At 40.6% G+C, this 20,325-nt stretch overlaps 1 protein-coding gene across 6 annotated transcripts in view; it reads right to left on the bottom strand.

Annotated features, from left to right (window-relative positions):
* Nucleotides 1–13,221, bottom strand: part of MYRIP (myosin VIIA and Rab interacting protein) — a 208,362-nt gene extending 195,141 nt beyond the window's left edge. For 2 of the 6 annotated variants that reach the window (XM_077178005.1, XM_077178002.1), the window contains exon 1: nucleotides 12,823–13,221. The gene's annotated coding sequence lies outside the window, so the exon portion shown is untranslated. The remainder of the gene's footprint in view (nucleotides 1–12,822) is intronic. The other 4 variants (XM_054646900.2, XM_077178000.1, XM_077177997.1 and 1 more) reach the window with 3 other exon arrangements.
* Nucleotides 13,222–20,325: the final 7,104 nt, after the last annotated feature.

Genomic DNA, 20,325 nt, shown 5'->3' with positions numbered 1-20,325 from the left:
TTACAGCTTCAGAAGCATAAGACAGTCTTTGCATCTTTGTTATGAGCCCCCAGCAATGTACATAATAACCATGAACACACTACAGCTCCTAGACAGTATACAAGAGGCAACTATTACTGACTCTTCATCCATGGTGAGTGGCAAGTGGATGGGCTATGTAAAGCATCTAAGCTAGTTCTGGCTCAAAAAAGCACACCCCTAAGGAACACTGCTAAGGCATACAATTAAGTGCTCCAAGTACTACTGCAATTAGAAGCATGGGGGAAAAAGTCAGTTTTATTTTCTCAACATTTCTTTTGCTACTCAGATAATGATGTAGGATGTGGTTGGTTGGGTTTTGTTTGGGGTTTTTTTTTCGTTGGTTTGGTGGAGTTTTTTTTAGTACAATATTTACCTTCCTACAATCATCTTATTACCCTTCTTCAAACAAGAAAAACACACACAGACAGAAGGAAGGAACTGCTTATTTTTTGGTTAGGCTGTTTTGGTTAAGCTATTAATGAAGTTTAGAATAAACTCGTTGCTCAAGAAAACAACACTTCACCATAACCAAGCTGATGGTATACAAGCTTAGGTGGAATCAAGATGACAAGATGCCTCCAAAAAGATATACGTTCCCCATACAGATGAAAAAAAAGGTCACAATGTTCTGGCTTGACTCTGAATCTACTAAGGAAGATGAGGAGGAGTATTTAATAAAGGCTATAAAAATTTGTTTCTAAAAAAAAATTGATTTGCATAGAAGAAAAGTGCCAAAGAAACAAAGGACTGTATGTAGTCTTCATTAATCTCACTTGCAAGACCAAGATTATATATCAAAATTAAAGATTGGCTAAAACATAGCAAGGAACAACTGGCAAGATGTTTTTTTTTCAATGCCACACGTGCATAAATCTTCTCAAAATTTTCAATGGAATATTAAGATTTTCCTCTTATAAGAACCTTTTTCCCCTTGTAAGAACCTACAGTTCTTACACCAAAACCTCATTGAGCACTGGCAAGGAAAAGAAAAGGGTTTGTTGAGGTAACAGTTGGGTTGAAGCTCAAAGACAGAGCATGAAATGCCCTGGGACACATCCTTCCCTTCAGGCTTAGGGATATCTGCTCAGCTCTTCCCAAAGAAAGCAACTGAGTGCAAAGGCATCTCTGCCTTTGTAAAAGCATGGAGGGGCTTCACTACAGGAGAGCCACATCCATGGGGAAGTAAGCAGGGCTTTTCCAAGTAACTTTTTTCATGCATATACACTTAAAGGGAAAATATAAGATGCACAATAAAAGGAAATGAAACCTTTTTAAGCAATTCCTGGAGCCAGTAGAGACACCTGCATGCTAGGGCTACAGTCTTCTGAGACACAAGATGATGAAGGTAACTGGAATTTCATCTTTGATCTCCTAGTATCTTAAGCATGAAGTCAACAACTATAATTAACATTTTCATAGTAAGTTCTCCCTTCAGGTCTTCATCAAAACCCTTTTGGAAATTGTTTAAAAACCAATAATATTTTTCCACAGATGCAAACTGGTCCACCAGTAAAGAAAATTGTCCCTTTGATTCAGCTGCTAGTGCTGATTGTGACAATGTATTAGAAAGGGGAAGTTTACCCCCAAGTTTGGGAATAAGTGGGCAGCCCCACCACCTCTGATTTTCTGGGGCTGGCAAAGAATTCATTTCAAGTATATATGCTTTAAAATCAAAAGCAACTTTAACTTCAGACTTTCATGTGGTTTAGTTCTCTATGGTATTCTCAGTTTGCATTCTAATACTACATTAACCTCTAAGGAATGCTGTGTGTTTTCCTAGGAAATAATTTTTCATCACATTACTAAATCACCTCTGATCTGGGAGTATCACAGCAGTTTATAAATATTTATGAACAATTCTCAAATGTCCCTTCTGTGGTAGATCCAGATTATGCATTTTAGAAATACACAATGGCAAGTCCTCTAGAGAAAATGCAACAAGTTACACTTAAAACTACCTTAAAACACACAAAATAGCTTCTAAGCCAAAAATAACTTCTGGCCTGAATTAAAATAACTTACATGAGGCTGTTCAGATGATTGCCTTCATGAGTACTTCTTTGGTAAATCTCAAACTGAATACAAAATCTAAGATCTCACAGACTTTACAAGGAATAATATCACTCCCTAGAAAACTTTTGCTCAACAAATTAAAACACTGTAACAGAAAAGCCTAGGCTTACAAGACACGATTGGGTACTGTTTGAGTAATACTCTAATCTTCACATTTCTTTCAGTCTATTTTAAAATCTAATTAAAACTTCCACATTGAAAACCTTTCTTGAGTTTAACCTTAAAACCAAAACCAAACCCCAGCAAAAGGAAAACCAAGCAAATAAAATGTTTTTCACGAACTGCAAACAATGCATGGTTTTAACACACACAAGGGCATCAACACAAGAAACAAGGGCAAGTAGTGCATTTCCTACTCACCCATATGACAGCTAAGCTGTTTAGACTTGGAGTCTCAGCAGATGATTAGCATTACTGGGAGGGTGGGGTGAAAAAAAATTTTTTTGGGCTTAGTGACAGCTAATATTTAAGACAGATTCTCGGCTTCACAAAGAATGACATTATAAAGTTAATTATGCAAGTGGTCACACTGAATATTGTACAACACAGACTTCTTAGTTTTATGCTGTAGCAAAGCAATCAGCACTAGTGAGGCTGCATCTGGAGTCTTGTGTCCAGTTTGAGCTTTCCCAGGACAAGAAAGATACTTATGGCCATAATGATGGTAAAGGGACTGGAGCATCTCTCACAGGCAGTGATGCTGGGAGTATTAGGACAGCTCAGCCTGGAGAAGAGAGGGCTTGGGAGGGTATATACAGTGGGTATCTGGAAAAGAGCTCTCCAAACAAGAATATCCTACAATTCTTTCAATTTCTGAGCACATATTTAATCAAGATTTCACTGGTTGTCACAACCAAGTTTTGGTCTAAAATGTTGTTGATGTGCATTGATGAAATGTAACACCTGAGGAACCAACACCACAAGCTCCTTCAACCCAGTCATTTGCAATTGAAGTATTTCATATACAATACCTTTCCCTCCCATAGTCTCAGCTTCAGAGTCACCAAACTCTTCATCAGAACTGTTCTACTCTGTTTTGCTACTCTACCACTTCAAAAATTTCCAGGTAGAAAATCAAGAAGAAACCTACTAGCAATTATATCTTTGCTTCTGTCATCAACAAGCTCATCTTGCCTTCCTTTAGCAGTCTGTCAGGACCCAAATAATACTGCTCAATCTTTCTTGTCATTCTTTCCAGAATTCTTTTAGTACTATAAGATATTCCTTGTATAATCTTACTGGTTGAACATTTTCCCCTTTTAAATCATACAAGATAGTCACCTTCCTAAGACAGAGAGGAAGATGAGCACTTTGTCCTCAACAGAGCTCCTTCACCACCCTTGTATTTTAAAAAGTTTTGTTTACTGAATTGTCCAAAAGATGTTGCTACTTTGATCATGTGAAGTCATTATGATAATTTTTAAAAGCAAATATCACAAAACAGTGACATAATGTCGTACTCTTCATTTGAAAAATAAAAGGTAATAGTTTGGTTAATAAATAAAAAGGTAAAAGTTTTGAGTTACGTCAACACACTTGAATAAAACAGACTTCAGCCACAAGCCAAGATTTTAAAAACATCACTGTCCAAAGTAATTTCTACTACAGCTAGCACATCATTAAGTCCGAAATGAGGCATAATTAACTCTGGCCACAGATTTGTTAATCTTTTTTAAACTCCAAGAATGTCTAGAAGCTTGAGTAAAACACATTGAGTATTCTTCTCTTTACACTCAAAATGAACAAATGTCTCAAAATAAGAAAAAGGAAAATATACTCATCAGAAATAAAAGGCCACCTCTTTGATTGAAAAATTAAATACAACCCACCTGACTTCAACATGGGATGGACTCATATCTGGTGTATCACATTTTAAATGAGATGTAAGATAAAGATCTCAAAGACAATGTTATTCTTTGTACCCACACTGATTTTAGCTGAGTTTTACTGCACATATTTTCTGGTCTACAACCAAAGCAAAAAAAATTATCTTGCTTTTAGCCTTGGACTTATTTTATGAGAGATTTGCAAGCAGCAAAACAAATGGCTGGCAAGTTCCTGAGCAAAGTAACATTTGTTGAACTGGGGAGTGTGAGGGGTAAAACAGCAGGTTTTAAAACATGAAGTTCATTCAGTTCCTTCAGGGAGAAATGTTTCTTATTAATGCAGTTATTAATTAAGTTATTACAATACTTGTATGTACATTTATCTAAAATATTGCTGGAACATACCATAATGGGTGAAACTTTAAACCTTACAGGTCAAAGGTTAGTACTGCATGGTTTTAAATTTTAAGCTATTTAGGAAATAAACAGGAGTTTCACACTCTTCTTCTTGTTTCTGTATTTTATGTTATTTTAAGTACTGAATATGAAATAGCAGAAGGTCCTGGTGACAGCTGTGATAGAGCTCATTTTCTTCTTAGTAGCTGGTGGGGTTAAACCATGACACAGAATTAAAAATATTAGTGAAGTCACACTCCATTGAAGAAAGAATGGCATCTCTCATATAAGGATAGCACTCTCCTAACAGCAGAACACAGCACATAAAAGTGTTTCTAAAAAAATGGAACCTATTTTATCTAAATAGAAAAAAAAATTAGAAAACACTATAGGTTGCACTGTAGAACCTAATTTGTCATCTACCTCTGATGGTTCAAAAAAGTCATATTAAAAAGAGAATCTGTATAGCAGCTAATGACCATTTTATACTTATGTATCAGGCCTACAACTAATACACAAGTACAAATTGCATTGGGGATTCAAAATGTGATACAAAAGCTAAATTGATGGACCAGAATAATCTTCTCACTGGTAAAACTGAACTAGACTCAAGTCTTATCAAAAATCCCCACAGCTGCCAAAGATCATAGCTTATCTGGCATATACTGATTTCACATATTTCACATGCAAGTGGATTTCTAGTTAGTGTATATTCTCATTTTATTTCAGTCTCCTCTTCCATTGTTTATGTGAATTTAGGCAAATCATGTTCAGCTCTATTTTCTCTATTTAATAGCAACTGTCTTATGGAAGAGTGCATAAAGATGATGGGTCTGACAATATTCTGACTGTGTGAGACGGACTATCACTCTTCCAGAAATGAAGAAGACAGCTTGGAGAAAAAGACAAAATTGGAGCAGTAATGTGCTGACACACAATTGTATCTTGGATGATTTGCCTCTTCTCCATGTGCCTTCAATCTGAAGCATGAAATCCAGCTCATTACTGTAATGGACTGTCAACCAACTCCAGAGTGAATCATCACAGGCCAGCAAGAAAGCCAGCGTGTGCACTTAGGGAATGCAACTGATCCCAAACAGTCCAACACAACCAGAAATTTACACATCTGTAAGCACAAGACTGCAGGGGCTTCCCTTTGAATGCCTAACCTGCAAAGTGGGGCTCAGAGCTTAATTCTATATGCCTGGACTACCTGCACAGAGAGAGCAGCAGCCACTGAACTGAGTTATGCCTCTTCCACCTTTGCATCAAAACACAAACCAGAACACACCTGGCAAATCAGGCTTCACACTTTACTTGCTAAGCTTGAGCCAGCATGAAGAGAATACAAAACAAAAAGCTCATCTGTACTCCTACCTCTCCCCTCAGCATCAGCTCAAGAGTGAGGACTGCAAAAATGCATTCATCCACCTGTGCTGCATTACACATGCCACAACTTTTCCTGAGACACCTGTAGTCCCAGCATTTCACAATCAATGGCCCTCAAACGAGCTACATGGATTGAAGGGAGATGAAAGAAACAGTGAATACTGCTTGGCTCCTTCAGAGAATTGCAGGGTTTCTCTCTCATTCTAAGAGGCAGACAGAAAAGTGAGCACTCACTTTACCAGTATAAATACATGCAAATACCAGTCTAGTACTGGCACCCAGAAAAACTCAGGTCAGGTGCCATATTAAGTGGGAAGGCTCAATTGTTTATCTCCCTCCTTGAGGAGGACAACTGAGAGGAGCCCTCACCAATGCCTGTAAGTGTCTGACGGTGGGGGGGAAAGGGTGCCAAGAGGATATTTCCAGGCTTGTCTCGGTGGTGCCAAACAACAGCACAATAGGCAAAGGGCAGAGACTGATGGTCAGAAGTTCCACGTGAACATGAGGAAGAGCTTCTTCAAGCAGGTGATCACACACTAGAACAGGCTGCCCAGACAGGTTGTGCCATCTCCCTCACCAGGAATACTCAAAAACAACCTGGATGCAATCCTGTGCCATGCGCTCTAGGATGGCCCAGCTTGAGCAGGGATGCTGGACCAGATAGTCCCTTCCAACTTGACCCATTCTGGATATTACTGTGCAGATCCCTATTTCAGATGCCAACATCCTGTTTTCCTGTATGACCTGAAGCAACTGAACGATACAGAAGGTCCCCTGCCATACAAGCTGTGGAGCAGCACATGACAAGTATGTGTATCAAAGTTAAATGCCTTCCCCTATACCACAGCAGTCACTGTTTGTTACAACAACTAGAGATAACATTCAATAACCTAACCAAGAAAATAGGTCCACTAAGATAAGTTTTTCAACTCCACTATGCCAAAGCATCACTATTGAGTTAAGTGGTTATAAGGCTTCTCATCTGAGTTATTAACATTTTTAATATAAAAAAAAAAAAAAAATTGAGAGAAAAGGTGAAGCTTTTGTCTAAAGTCAAACAGCTCTGGAAGCAGTACACATTTTGCATCTGCGTTTAATTCGGAATTTCAATAATACAGGCAAAAGAGTTATGATAAATTAGGAAACTCATCATAACTTGAAAGCCATATTGTGATTAATCCTTGCAAGCTACAAAAGTAAACAATTAAGTGTGGATTGCTTGACTGCTACTAAAACATCCATAACATAAAATCCAACCAATACACAAATATACCACAGGCATACTTAAAATATCCTATACAGTAAAACTGATTATTTTTCTCTACAACATCTGTTGCACTAATTGATATCCCCCATCTCTCTTATGAAATACCACCCATGAACGTATAATTAAAATTTATCCAAGAACTAAACTTTCACTGAGAGAATCTTCCTGCAGGACTAGAAGAAGGACAAAACTTCTATTTTTAGAGGTAAGAAAATGCTTCCAACAGCAGTTGCCACAATGAGGCAGTATTTTCTAGTGCTGCCAGATGTGAAAACAAATTTAATACAGTAAATCACTGTTAATTCAAACCACTGACAGGAAACCCCACTGCAAATTACTGAATTTTACAGATTAGCAAGTAAATTAACAAAATAAAAAGCTAAAATAAATTCCTAAGACTGTGCCTTGCACATTCACTGTGACATCTGCAAAATGCTTCTAACCCTGATTTACCCTCGAAGAAGCAAGAATCATAAGATATACAACAATGAAGTGATATGTATAAAGCCACATCTCCCATTTCACTTAGACTTTGTGACGAGCTGCAGTTGGCTGACACACACCGTATGCCCTGTGCACTGTAAAAAGGGTTTCAGTAGCAGGTTGTCTTTGGTTTGTTTAGGTAACCATTTGTCAAGTGACATAAGACATGAATTAAATAGAGCCAGAGCTTTAGAAAGCCTCTGAAAACCAAAGGACCTGGGTTAATCTGCCAGGTGGGGGAGTTAATGGATTCATTTGTTGACACTGGGACCTACTCCACACTGTGCTTAGAAGACACTCTGCTTTGGACCAGTGCTCAGCTGATTTTTTTTAATATTGACACTGCACAACATGGAGATAACCTGAGCCTAGACCAATAAACACAGACCTGAAGTTCTGGATCATAAATTTATACAAATAAAGCATGTTTATATTCAAGCATAATACACGCTCAGTTATTCTCTGGAGTTCAAAGGCCAACTTCAGTGTCAGGTTTTGACTGCTGCTTCACCAATATTTGGAATCAAACTGGAGCAGAGTCACAGCTCCTTTAGTTTAAACTACAGGATCAATTCATCCTCCTACAGGCTCAGGAAATCATCCAGCCAGCACAGACCCCTTTTTGAGTCCCACAGAACCTATTATTTGAACAGCATAATCAAGTTAAGCCACCACCTTTAGGAACTAACAAGGGCTCCTCAATTAATCATGCGTGGAACCCAAGTCCACAGTATTTCCAATTATTTCCCTGTTTTGACCTGTGATACTACCTTGGAGAAGGAATTTGGAACCTTATCATTAAACATTAGAAAAGAAGTGGGAGATGGAATAATCAGGCTTATCCTGCTCTAGAGGTGAACTGCTTTCTGCTCATTTGGGACTCAAATCATGGTTTCTCTGCTTGCAGTGATCAACACATGGATGATTTTTGTCACTTTTAGATCAAGACCAGCTGAGATAGTGAAAAACAACATCACCTTTTTGAATCCTCCCCAAGCTCCTTCAATTGTTTTTGAAACCTGATGGTGCTCCAATTCACACAGTGTGATTTAACTTGAATCCAAGTCACGGTCTGTCAAACAAATATCAAAGCACTTATGACAGTGAGATGCAAGCGCTGAGATAACTTCAGAAAGCTACACCAAGCACTCCTGGGGATGATCCCTGAGAGGCAAAAGGATCAGTTCTCGTAAGGGGAAAAAAAAAGTAATCAATTTCTTGCAAGATAAACATGGTTAGAAAAATAGGTGCACCTCTGAAATTTGAGATATTTCAGGACAGTGCTAGTTGCATCCCTGTCAACCACACTTAAAATCATACACTGCACATCCATGCTGTAGCAATTTATCTTGATGACATAAACCAGCACTTTTTTTTTTTTATTACCCTGGGGACACAAAATCCCGTTAATACAGCTCAAAAGAGCCAGAAGAAAACCCCATTAAAAACATCTTCTGTCCCACAAGTAATGCCTAATAAGCAAAGAAGCTCTTGTATTAGTCTCATCACAAGAGCAGAACAGAAAGTTTATTCCACTAGTTATAAACACATTTTGTTTTCAAGAAAGAAAACAACTGATTATGTACTGTCTTCCTCCAAGAGCAGAAAGTTGGTTTACAACAGCAGAACCATCTATTATCCTGCATGGAGACAGGTGGAGGGTGCTGTGGAAGGGACTGCTTTGTTATTAAAAAGCTCCAAAGATTTCAGGCTGCTGCCTGGCTTCAAGACTCATTAAAGACAGTGGAAATTGCATGAAATTTAACAGCCTTTGAGTGAGCCTACACTTCAGATTGCTATCACAAGAAAATACTACACTTCACTTTCTACAGAAAATTATCTCTGCACCCTCTAAACAGACTTAATCCAGAAACTATGGCTGCCACGTTTATTCTTCTCCATCAATAAGCAGCACATTCTGCAAAGAGGAGTCCAGAAAGAGCTTCTTGAAACTGCTACATAGCAGAACTTGAGCTTGGGTGCTCAGCAAGAGGACAGGATAGAGTTGCCTGCCAGCAAAGTCTACGCCAGCAAAACTCCAGAAAACTACAGAACTGATTACCATGAGCCAATGGGGACAATGCCATTGCAAGTGTCTCACCAAGAATGATCTTCACAATAGTCAGCTCCACCGCGATGCATGATGTTTTATTTGAAGGTATACTTTGTCTTGAAGAATGTGTATTTCACTTCCTGTGGTAATGCTTTATAACAACCAGTAGATAGTAATAATTCCAATAATCTGAATACCGAACACCAATATTAGTTTTTCTTTTTCCAATCATCAATGGATCAAAAGGTAAATGAAACATAAAATGATAAAAATTAACAAGAGATTTTTTTCTTTTACTCAGTTCAGGAGCTAATTGGTCAGTAAAAAATTGCTACATGAGGTGTTTTATTAGTAGAGCACTCTTTAAAAAGTATTATATATACACATACATACATTGCTGTGGTATTGAAATTTAATACATATTGGCTTGGAAATTTATTGTGTTTCTATTCCCTGAATAGTATGCATAAGATCTAAAAATCTGTCATAATTGCAATATGCTGATATTAGCTTTTGACCAATCAAGCCATTGCAGTCTTTACACCCTCTTCATCTATGATACAGCTGCTAACATTTATGATTAAACTGCTTTCCACTACATGTTCTTCATTTATTTATTTTCAGGACACAGGATGCCAAACATAATGTTTATCCACAGAAAATTAAGTTCTAAAAAATACGGCATGGCATTTTTCTACAAGATTGTTAAAAAAAATGATAGCATGTCTTAACTGAAAGCTAAACAGCAAGCACATCATAATCACTAGCCTACCACATGAGTGACAGAACTTACTGGTGTATCAGATATGTATGGGAGGTTTTCCTTTTCAGTTTCTGTAAATCCACAAAATTTCAGACACAGGCATTTTTGACCAATCTCACAGAGAGATGTGCAAAATTAGACCACTGCTTAAAATCATACCAAATTACGCTGTATTTAGCCTTTCTGTAAAATTGCCTGGTTTTATCATAACAGTGAAGTTTCTTTGGTAAACTGAGGAATAGTGCGGTGTGCTTCACTTCACACCAAAATATAGCATTCATCTGCCTCATTCCTTAAGCCCTAAAAGCTTCTTCTGAAAGTAAGCTGCTATAAATCTCTGAGTATAAGAAACTTGAAGCTGTTTTATTCTCTGGCTGTCAGTGGTTCACAGGTAAGTCAGAAGCCTTTATTATCTTTAAGAATCTATCTAAAAAAAAAAAATAACCTACCTGAATCCAAAAGAAAGGTGAATAAAGCATTCCACAGGAAGGCAGCATTAATCTGCTCAAACAATTCAATGGGTTTTCTCAATGAGAAAAGCTGTCCCTGTGGTTTTCATGGAATTATATTCAGCTAGATTCTTTCAACTTGTCCAGTTTTCCAAGGGCAAGTTAAGGTGGTTTACACTGCCAAACACGGTTTCCAGCCTTATAACAATAGGCCATGTTAATGTTGGCAGCAATACAAAGGAGTCGCATTTTCATACCAATGTACTGTTTATGAATAATAGTGCACTTGGTACATACAGCCTTGCTTCATCATCACCCATGCATGCTTTGGGAAATTTTTTTTCTTTACTTAAATACAAGCCATTCAAGTGTTCTGTTTACTGCAACTATGAAGTGAGAAGGGTGAATTCCTACTGTGCTCATACACTTGGGTACACTCTATGTAGTGCACTCAGATGTATTCATCAGGTTAGCATGGAAGCAAGAAACCAACTCAGGAAAATAAATGAAAGTTCTAACTCAGTCGTCTACATCCAGACAGCAGTGGTTCAGATGAAGACAAAAAGGCACTACCCTGCCTGAAAGGACAATATTGTGTCATTTGAACACGCAGCAGGTCCCAAGAGGCAAATCCTGTCACAGGGTGTAGTGCTCTAAGTACATCTCACTGCTGTGAGGGCTACCAGGGTGGAATTGACTTGTGTGCATTCTCACCACTGGCAATTAACGTATCGCAGGTATTGAGAGGGCTACTCCCCTGTTTCTAACTGCAATCTACTAAGTTCCCTGACAAACTCCCCAGGAAGGCTACACAAGAGCCAAGCACCGTTTTAGATGCTCAGGCATAAGGCATCAGTAAATATGCTCTGACACAATCTGATACCTGAGCAATGATGGGTGAGGCAGTAGCCTGAGGGGCTACAGGCAAGATATGGCACCTTCTGCTTTTTGCACAGCTCTGTTCACTTCCTAAAGGTAGAATTAAGCAGCAAACACTACTGTTTGACATTTAACAGCAGGGGCTTAGTCAGTGGTCCCAAAGCAGTTAACGGAGAACAGCTATCACCATAAATAAGCAACTGTAAAAACCTGTCCAGCTTGATAACAGGTCCATGAAAATCAGAAAGCTGTCTGGTAATATGAGAACTAGACTAACTATCCTTCCATTCACTCTCTAGCCTTCCAGAGAAGGCTGAAAAGAGGAATGAGTAAAAGCCTTTATTGCTAAAATCTTTGCTGTGCCTATTCTAAAAATCTCCTGGCTGCATAGGGAGGCAGCTACCCACATTTTCAGAAATGCAGGAAACAGTAAAATGGTAGGTACGACACAAAAAAGCATAATTTGTCAAAACAGATTAATAGTTACAGTTAATGTCCCTGCAAACACGCTTGAGGAGCGACACACACGCGCTATAAGGCATTCTGCAATCTAATTTGGTTACGCTTGCCTGAAACATAACACAAATCCCAGCACAACACAGGCTCCGACTTAATTAGATTCCCTAAGAAAAGTCAGTCTGAGCCATATGGTATTTTCCTCAGCAGTTACGATAAACTGACCTTGATACTAGGAAAACGCACGCTGCTTCTGTCTGAGGCATAAATTACAAGCGCAGCGTGGCGGGATGCTCCCATGAAACGGGGACAGCGGCAGCGCCACGCTGAAACCCTCCCCGGGCTCCCGGGGAAGTTGATCAAGAGTAAAACACTCCAACGATGATGACGATGATGATGCACTGCAGTGACAGCGCTCGAAAAGCCACGCGGCCAGCAGAACACCACGAAGCTGCTCAGACATCTGTCCGGTAATTAAAGCACAGCCTAAAGCCGCGCTGCCGCGGGGGAGCGGCCCGCCTGGCCCCCGGACGCCGCGGAGAGCGGCGGCCCCTCGGCTACCGGCCCGCCCGGACCCCCAGCCCCGCCCGGCCCCTCCCCAGCGGCGCGGGGCTCCCCACGGCCCGAGCCCGGCCGGCCCCGACGGGCGCTGCGGCCCCGCACCTCGGCCCTGCCGCAGGCCGCCCCACGGCGCGACCGGCCCCGCGCTGCCGCGGCTTTGGGGCCCCCAGCCCAGCCCAGCCCAGCCCGGCCCCGGCCCCACTCACCCCCGGCCAAGTGCGAGGGCTGCACCGCAATGGCAGGCGGGCGGGAAGCGCCTCGCTCTGGGGCACGGGTAGAGCCACCGCCGGCGGCTGCGCCCCGTCCCTCATGCACAGCGGGGTCTGCGGCCGCCCCGCGCCGGCCCCCGGCCACCAGCTGCGCGGAGCCGCCGGGCACAGGTGCCCCGGTCCCGCTCCGCACCGACCGGTGCAAGGCGAAAGCCGCTGTCTCCTCCTCCTCCTCCTGCTGCTGCTTCTGCCGCCGCCGCTGCTGCTGTCGCTGTCGCCTTCAGCCCTCCCCGCCCCGCCGGACGCGCCGAGTGCTGCTGCGGTGCCGGCGGCGGCAGCTCCCGCCGCGCACGGGCACCTGCCCGGGCGCTGCCGCCAATCGCCGGCAAGGGGCCGGGCAGGGGCGGGGGCGGCTCGCCCGGCAGGGGCGGGAGTTGCGCGAACCTCCGCGCCCTGGTGCGCATCATCCCCAAAGCTGCGCCCCCGACAGGCAAGGACCGCGCTCCCGCCGCCCCGGCGTGTGTCCTGGGGCCGCCCGCCGCTGTCACACCCGCTAGCGGGGGGGCACACCTGCTTAGGTGCCGGCCCGGCCGCCACCTAAGCCCAGCTGGCCGGGAGAGGCACAGGTGCTGCCAGGCGGTGCCTGTCTGGGTCCTGCCGGGGTGCGGGCCGCCCGTGGCGGGTGTCTAGCAAAGGAAAGGAGAGGCCGGTTGTTGGGAACGGGCGAGAATTCCAGCCGTATGGATGCGGCGCACCGGGCAGTCCTAAGGAAGGTGCGGCCTGGTCAGTCGTTCAGCTCATCTTGTGAGTCACTGCTGTAACGTGGAAGTGCTTTTTTATGTCCTGAATCACTGCAGATTTTATTGTATCAGGCTAATTACTTTTCTCCTGGTATTATTTTTCGTTCCCCTTTTTTTGTTGCTCTTTTTTTTTCCATGCTTGCTTAACTTCATTTTAAAGTAGCTGCAGCTGTTCACTGCAAGGTATGGACTTATTTGATCTCAGCCAAAGTGCTCTGTCAAGAAGATGAATTCAATAAACTTTGGCAGGTGTTCAAACAAAACAATTTCTGAGAGAGTATTTTTGTTTACATGAATTTCACGGTATAACAAATTATCTGGTTTAGCAAACGTTTACTTCTATGCTAACGTACACTTGCCTCTTAGTAAAATGGGTGCCACTCTGTGAGGCAGACGTCACATTCATTTTAAATGTGTATGCAAAGACCAAACAAACAAAAACAACTTTAGGAAGTACTCTGCATCAAATTTTGTATTTCCCAAACACATATGTAAGTAAATACATGTCTCAGTGTTTCCCAAACAGAAGAAATTTCTTCTTTAAATAAAAACAAGGAAAAGAAGCAGTCATTTTCAGCAGTAACATTTTTTCAAGAGCAACATGACATGGCAACAAATCAGGGATTGACTTAAACAATAGGTCACACATTGTCTGTATTAGAAGAGTAATCAATAACATGCTTGAGCACTTTTAATAATTGAAAAAACACCTGGATAGAAACCCCTCTCCAATATTCCAGCTGAAACACTGGAAGAATAATGTTTTAAAGTCAGCCACCAATACCAGTAACTCTAGAATGCTTATGATTATACAACCATGAAGTTAAACAGATAAAACTGTCTGAGATCCTGCTCCTCACACTCAAGCTACTAAGCTAATACTGAGTTCAAGACTAATGACTCGCCCTTGCCTCAAAATTCTGCAATTAGGTACACAGACTGTATTTTCTTTTCAAGGTAATATTTCACATTTTCACCACTGGAGATAAAGCATTGGACTTGAGACCCTTCATTCCACACCAGTACAGTAACCAATATGTTTTTACATGTTTACATGTAAATCAGTATATTTTTACATCTTTACATGTTTTTACTGCAGCAGTACTCCACAGGGAAGGCATTAATCAGTGGCAGAGCTAAGCCAGCCATTAACAACTGACAGAGTGCCACTGAAAGAGGGGAAAGGGAACAATGCAAAAGTGAAGAAATACTGTAATTACCTCGTGGATACTGTGCTGGACTTCTCAATTTGACTGTATCCCCACCTTACTTGTTAGATGCTCTATTTGTCCTCATCTACAGGTTTTGGTGTCTCACTTGGAGAGACAACAGCTTCTCTTTGCATCTGTAGCAGGTGTTTCACAGTTAAAAAAAAAAAAAAAAAGAAAACAAAACCCCCAAACCTGCATAAAATCTCTTTTTCACCTCTACAAGCCAAATCATAAGGGATAGATAGATGGGGAAACTGAGATATGCCAGTCTAGTCTTTCCCTGGAATCACATTAGATACAGCCATTGACTAATAAAAATAAGTATCTAAATAAGCATGCAGAATAAACAGAAGTCAAAGGAAGAGAAACTATGCAGAGGCAAGTCCCTAGTGGTGGTGTGGCAATTTTTACCCCATGAGCAGCACATGCCCAAGCACCTTCCCACCCAGAGCCTGGTAGTTGCGGAGGGGGGCAGGGCACTGAGAGGTGCAAGGGATATAGGCAAGAGTGAGTGGTCATCAGGGAAAGAAGACTGCCCTGCACACTTATTTCACATCCTATAGCTCTGAAATTCCCTGTTCTCCATATAGAACAGGGGACAGCAGTTAAGACAACAGTTATAGACAACAGTTAAGATAAACTACAGACCATGCAATCTTTCAGTGATAATAACCTCAGTGTGCAGACAAGCAAAAAAGAAGTTGGACCCAGGGAACACATGTGTAGTAAGAGCAACCATGGTGCTGTTTAGGCAGCAGCATGGGAAAAATCTTGTAAAAATGGGAGGTAGATCTGGTAATAATGGGGTGCAGGACAAGAAAATAATGTGTTTTCTTGGTGGTAAGTTTCTCTTGTCACAATACAGCCTTTTTCCATAAAGAAAAAGTCATCCAAATGCAGACTGAAATAAGCAGGCTGGTATAGCTTGGAATGCTCAGCACTAAATCCAGTGATGCCATAGCTTGTGGCTACAAGGCTGCAGTGGCCAAGAGGTGACTCTTCAGGCTGTCCCCAAGCTGTGCTGTGTAACCAGCTGGCTGCAGTGGTGTAAGGAGGTCAGGGCAGGCTGCTGCCAGGACCTGTGGGACCCTGCCTTAGCCTGACAGCAGTAGTTCTGGGTAGGAGGTCCCACTCTACAAAGAACTTCCCTCTGCATCCATGGAATGGGGCTCCTAGTCATAGGAAGATTTCTGAAGCACAGCTCATATAATCAGGAGTCTTGGCCATCTTTTGTACAGCATGTGATTGTTGCAAAACCTTCAAATAAATTGTTTTTTTGGGAAAATAAGATTTTTTCTGGTTTGGTATTCCTGCAGAGGATACACAGGGGGGATGCAGAAATACGATGTTAGCCAATGTGCACAGTCATGCTGGATTATTCATTGACAATCACAGATCACTCTAGGAGGACTTTGTGAAGTTTGCTTTCTGAGGGTGCCAGCCTTCTCACTAAAAATAGGGAGTTTAATAGGGAAATTGGAGATGCAAATATGGACAGTACCTGCTGAAAAGCCACCAGCTGCTGTCTTAACCACAAGGACCAATTATGAACTTATTCCAGCCTACCGGTATCTCAGGGCAGCAAATGAAGACAGTAATAAATAATTAAGTTTCTCTTAATTTCAACTGATCTCTTAAGACCTCAGAGTATTTTCAGAAAGTTTAGGTTACAATAATTTGATGGTAATAACTTGGAAGTCATTGTAACCTTCCATTTTAGGATCCTAAAAAACTTAATAAATTAAATAATTTTACAAAGTGTCTATGCAAAACATAAAGTATTATGATAAATAAGTTAAAATACTTAAGTTATTCATAGGCCATGAGAAAATAAGTAAGAAGAGAAAGAACTGAAAGGAATGGACACATTTTTAACAGTACTTAGTATGTAGGGCATAACATTTGATACTACATTTTGCCATGACTTTCCTTTGGAAATTTCAACAGCCATACTCCCTGCCCCACAAGCCTCACAGTGTATGGAGGAGCTCTGATAAATGCTAAGTGTTGAAAGAGAAAAAGGAAAGCTGAGAGAAGACAGGATTAGGGTTATATACCTTAACTAGTAAGGGAGAGAGCTTGAGGAAGTTTTGGTATTTACCAAGCAGCAGCAGAATTCAGGCGAGCTAACACTTAGAAAAGACACAAACTTACCAAACTCACACAACTGGGATGAAAACAGTTGTAGATAAACTGTAACTAATGCAGAAAAAACAATTTATGATCAGTGGGGGAGATAAAGGAAGGGTTTCTTTTGTTGTTTTTGTTGTGGTTTTGTGGTCAATGAAAAGGCAATAACAGGAATATGAGTTCGTAAGAGAGATGGCAGAGAAAAAACATACGAGACCTAATTAGTAAGAGAAATTCTTTCCATGATTATTGGAAAGAATGGGAATAATCAGAATGCTAATAAGTTGTAGAAGAGAACATGATGCTGCTGTATTGCTGTTATTGTAGATTTCCTCATTCTTTCAGGGTGCATAAATGCAGGCTTAAAGGTGTTTGCGGAAGAAGCTGCATGCAAAGAAATGAAGACTCTTTTAGTGCTCGTCCCTGTGACTGTCACTAAATGGATATGGGCAAGGACATTAAGTTCCTACATTTCTGCAAGTAAAAAGAAAATTCTTAAAAAGGTGCGGTGACTTCTTCAATTTCCCTGAAGAATAGACTTCATTTTTTGGCAGTGGCTGAAACATATGAAACAATGTGAGGATGTCCTTCATCCTCAGGGGGTGGTTTTTTGTTTCTTTGTTTATTTTTTCTCCATTTAGCCCCACCTTTCACGCAATAACTTCTTTTTAGTCATCAATCCGAGAATGAGCAAGCAGCAGGAGGGATGCGGTCCACTGATGCTTTTCTTTAGAGCTGCATTTGTGTCCTGGGCAAAGTGGCACTGAGGATGTGGTAGCATCTCTAGTATGGCTCTGCTCCTCTCTCTTCTCCACAAATTGAAAAAAAAAGAGAAAAAGCTCTGTGGTGCCCAGGGGAGGAATAAGAAAAACCATGCAAGTCTCCAACTAAACAGGAAAATGCTCATATTAAGGAGGATTTGACTTCACAGATTCAAGCACTGAACAAACAGGAGCGAATGTTGGTTTAGCTCTTGATCTCTTGTGTAGTGATATGTTCTTTCAGCTTCATTTGATTTCTTTGTACCAGAATCAACAGACAGCTGTGAAATTTTTGGTTTAAAACAAACCCATCTAAAACTATTATGCCAGCATTTCTCTTTTGGGTTCATTGCTACAATTCTCTAGCACAATCAGAAATTTTTTATTTTACTTAACACCTCTGATACCTAGAGCCAGACTACAAGAATACGCTCTAGAAGGTTTTTTTTCATAAAAAGACTATAAAATTCTTATTCAAATAAATTGAAGTTTTTCATTATTTGAAGCTATTAAAATCTAAGTTGTCATCTACCCAACTGCCTTTGGCTAAAGATGATAAATGAAGGTGATAGTGTTAAATGCTTTTCTGTCCCTTATTATAACTCTATACAGAAAAAGTATCCTCAGATGCATATAGTATTATATAATACTACATTATACATTATATAATTCTATGCTTATATTTTACAAGCAAAACCCCAGCAATAATGAAACAAATCTTTATGAACAGAGCCCTAAAAATCCTAGGCAGTACAAAACCAGTGAATTCCTTTAAGGAAGATTAGTCAAAATTAAAATACTTTCTATTAACTTCTTATATTTTAGTCCATCCTGAATAAAGTAGTTTTCAGAAATTCTTTTTTTTTTTTTTGAAAGAAACCCCAATCCTGACAGTAATTTCCACATGGAAATGAGGTCAACAAAGCCAGATCAGCTGAATTTACCAGCCAATTGTTTGGGGATATAGGACTTAACCATTTCTGAGTCAAAGACAAAATAGTTCTTTTCAAAGAGGAAAAGTTTGCTCACTTTTTTCCCCTTCTCATTAGACCATTGGATGGAAATAGGTACAATTTTGTCCACATTTACAAAACTTTTATGCAGATATCTTACATTGAAGTCCCTTCTTCTGTGATATTCATCTGTTCAGAATCAGTAGTGCGTGGCAGAGAAAAAAATTGATGTTTCAAACAGCAAAATGCCTGGTGAGAGTGAGGCAAGCTCTTTGCTAATAACACAGGCTAGTTCATTCATGTTTCTGAGCCTTGCTAGTTAGATACATTGACTGGTAAGGTTTACCCAGGAGCAGAAGTAACAGATATTTTGAGAATCTTTTCTCCATGATACATCTAGCAGAGATGGACATTAAAATAAAAATAATCAAACAAAATCTATTTCCACAATGACTCTTTAGAAAGGTCGTTTCTCTCTTCCCAAGCCCAAATCTTAGTGGCAAATGTATAGCAACAACAGTCAAAGGAACTAAAAGAAAGTTGCCTACCAGCACCTCATTCCAGAAAAAGACTGAGTCAAAGTATTGTGAAAGTAGATATGTTTGATGCTGGCACATCTAATCATGTTAGACATATTCTTGTTTGACATATTCTTGCACAACCTCTCACATGCCTCGATTATGTTCAGTACCCTTTGAGCTTGTTCTGTGCATAGAAAATTCATTGTGCTTGTTTCAAAGAGCTTACCCCATGAATGCTTTAATTCCTCTCCCTGGATTTTCTATAATCAGTTTGTTACTTGGTGTTTTCTCACACACAAAGTAAAATTCTTCTCATTTAATTTACCCCCAAAAGAACATGGGGTATATGGAGCAGGATTATATCTGTCACAAGCTGCAGGAATGACTGTGTGGTTTTATTCAAATCAAATCCTCCAGGGATTGTCCCAAATACACACAAGTTTCTTTTTTCTGTTTCTGCCTTGGGACCTCAGATCAGCCATTTTATTTTCCCATCTTGTTTTAAAGGTATTGTGTCTGACAGGACCATGTCACTTCACCTTGCATTGTCCTTGCAGAGGGCTGCAGGCACTGCACTCATGCACTCTTCTGCAAGACCAGCATCAGCCCTGCAAGACTTATTCCTTAACCCCTTCCACTCTGCCCAAATTAGCAACAGCTAGACTTCAGGAATTTCTCATTTTTATAATTCCTGTGAGAACCACCTTTCCAGTGTGCAAACTGGCATACACCAGCCCTCCAGCAGACCCAGGCCCAGATTACCTATGTCCTGTTTCCCTGCTCAGCTCTGAAACTCTCAGCTCTCAGACACCCTAACAGGGTGTGTCACTCCAGACAAATATTTATCTACTGAGCTTCATTTCCTTTTCCAAGTTCCTGGTGAATGTATAAAAATACAGTCACTAGAATTTTAAAACCTAGAATACCCACATCTATTAATTAAGTATTTAAGGGGGAGAGACCAGTCTCTAATTGCAGAGTTTAAGCTGTTCATTTTCCTATGGGAGCCAATTATTGTTGTTCTCCTTGGTGGCATCTCCACTTTAGGCCATGGGGTAATGAAGACAGATGAGTAAATAGTGCATATAAGATATCTGTGAATCATTAACAAAGTCATTAAAACA

Source organism: Agelaius phoeniceus, chromosome 1 (assembly GCF_051311805.1).
Source record: "Agelaius phoeniceus isolate bAgePho1 chromosome 1, bAgePho1.hap1, whole genome shotgun sequence".
Taxonomy (NCBI): Eukaryota; Metazoa; Chordata; class Aves; order Passeriformes; family Icteridae; genus Agelaius; species Agelaius phoeniceus.
Note: the sequence above shows the minus strand (reverse complement) of the source record. Positions and strands in the feature narration are given on the sequence as shown.